The 2,147-nt window shown below is 43.4% G+C and overlaps 1 non-coding gene across 1 annotated transcript; it reads left to right on the forward strand.

Annotated features, from left to right (window-relative positions):
* Window positions 1-406: 406 nt before the first annotated feature.
* LOC113903796 lies at window positions 407-541 on the forward strand. Its single transcript, XR_003514329.1, has one exon. It is a non-coding gene; the product is annotated as a small nucleolar RNA SNORA70 (small nucleolar RNA).
* The last annotated feature ends 1,606 nt before the right edge of the window (window positions 542-2,147 follow it).

The raw sequence follows: 2,147 nt of genomic DNA on the forward strand, positions 1-2,147 counted from the left end.
CCAGGGTAAAACTAGTTACAATATGTCAATGTAAAGACATTACCTATTTATTGACTGTATTCCCCACACTGGACAGGTCACCCCCATGATTCATTTATTTTGCAGCTGGAAGTTTGTAGCTCTTAATCTCTCTCACCTATTTCTTTGTTCTCCCAACCTTTCCCCTCTGGCAACGATCTGTTTGTTCTCTGTATCTATACTTGTTTCTGAAACAGGTAAATTAATTTTAATCATGTATTTCATTTAATCCAACATATTGAAAATGTTCATTTCAAACATAATCAACATAAAAATTATTAATGAGATAGTGTACATGTTTTTCATTCTAACTTTTGAATGTCAGTGTATTTTCCTTATTGATTGGGCATCATAATTGAGACACACCATTTTTAATAGTTTAAGTAATTTGCAGGCAATTAAACCGACTGTGCTCTCTTCCCCGTGGGAGCCTGGTGTGCAATGGCTACAGAAAGCAACCTCCTTGACAATGTATTCAGCCTGTTGCCTGTATGGGTTGCCCTAAGGGACCTTGGAGACAGCCCTTTCCAGTGGACATTCATGACTGGCATGCTGCCCCCAGTCTAGCTCCAGACAGATATGTGTGGTGCTTTTGGAAAGCCCCAGGGCACAGTGGCCAGGGTCCACACTGGCCAAGTCATAATGTCCAAGCTGCAGAACAAAGAGCATGTGATTGAAGCCCTCAATAGGGGGGCCTGGCCTCCAGAAAACCCACATCTCCAAGGAGTGGGTATTTACTAAGTTTAAAGCAGATGAATTTGAAGATATGGTGGCATTTGGCAAAACTAATACAATTATGTAAAGCTTAAAAATAAAATAAAATAAAATAAAAAAATGAAGATATGGTGGCAGAAAAGCAGCTTACCCTGGATGGCTGTGGGGCCAAATACATCCCTAATCATGTTCCCCCGGACGGATGGCGGGTCTTTTGCTCACAAGAGCCTTGACGCCAGCCTCCTTACTCACGACCACCAATAAGTCCTATTTTCTTGTGTTCCCCCAAAATAGTTAAAGTAAAATGGATATCTATCAAAACTATAAAATTGCATTTCACAGGAAAACATGTTTTACACTTCAGTTTGAAGACAAATGATTTAAAATGAAATAAAATGAAGAATTCAGTTCCTCAGTGACATTAGCCCTATTTCAAGCACTGAGCAATCACATGACCACGGGCAGCTGTTCTGGACAGGACAGCTGTCATTAAGGGTTAGCCTCTCACCTAAGGCCAACACAGAGAGGGTTAAAAAATCAGAGAAGTGTATCACCATTTCAGAGGTGCCCTTCCTACTTTGTCACAGGCTTCATGCTTGAATGTCCCACAGACCCTCAGAGTTTGAATCTCTGGAGGGCCTGTCGTTAAGACTTGCCTTCCAATGTAGGGTTCAGGCAATCCGAGCCCGGTGCCCATCTTTCAGCAAGAATTTCTTGGGTTAGCATAGACTTAGTTCATGCACATACTGGCTTCATTGGCTGAATTGTGTGCCCCTGCATTTCTGTGTTGAAACCCTTACTCCGCAGCAACTCAGCATCTGATTGTACATGGAGGCAGGGCCTTTAAAGAGGTAATGATGTTACAGTGAGGTCACTAAAGTGGGCCCTAATCCAGCATGACCCGTGTCCTTATAAGTGAATAAATGTGGGCACAAGGAGAGACCTGAGACCAGCATGCACACAGAGGAAAGGCCGTGTGAGGACTCAGTGAGAAGGTGTTTTCTGTTAACAAGGGAGATGGGCTTCAGAAAAACTACCCCTACAGACAGACTGATCTTGGACTTCCAGATTCCAGAAATATGAGAGAAGAAAACTCTGCTGTTCAAGCAACCCGGGCTGTGCTATTTTGTTATGGGGGCTCGAGCAGCTAATAACGCCTGACATAGACAGGGTTAAAAAAATCAGAGCAGTTCATCACCATTTCAGAGGTGCTCTTCCCACTGTGTCACAGGCTTCATGCCTGAATGATCCTCGGAGCTTGGATCTCTGGAGGTCCAGTGGTTTAGACTTAAGACTTTGCCTTTCAAGGCAAGGGGTGCAGGTTTGATCCATGGTAGGGGAACTAAGATCTCACATGCCTTGCGGGTGGCCACAAAACCAGAACATAAAACAGAAGCAGTGTTGTGACAAATTCA

The sequence above is a fragment of the Bos indicus x Bos taurus genome, chromosome 13 (genome assembly GCF_003369695.1).
Source record: "Bos indicus x Bos taurus breed Angus x Brahman F1 hybrid chromosome 13, Bos_hybrid_MaternalHap_v2.0, whole genome shotgun sequence".
NCBI classification, from domain to species: Eukaryota; Metazoa; Chordata; class Mammalia; order Artiodactyla; family Bovidae; genus Bos; species Bos indicus x Bos taurus.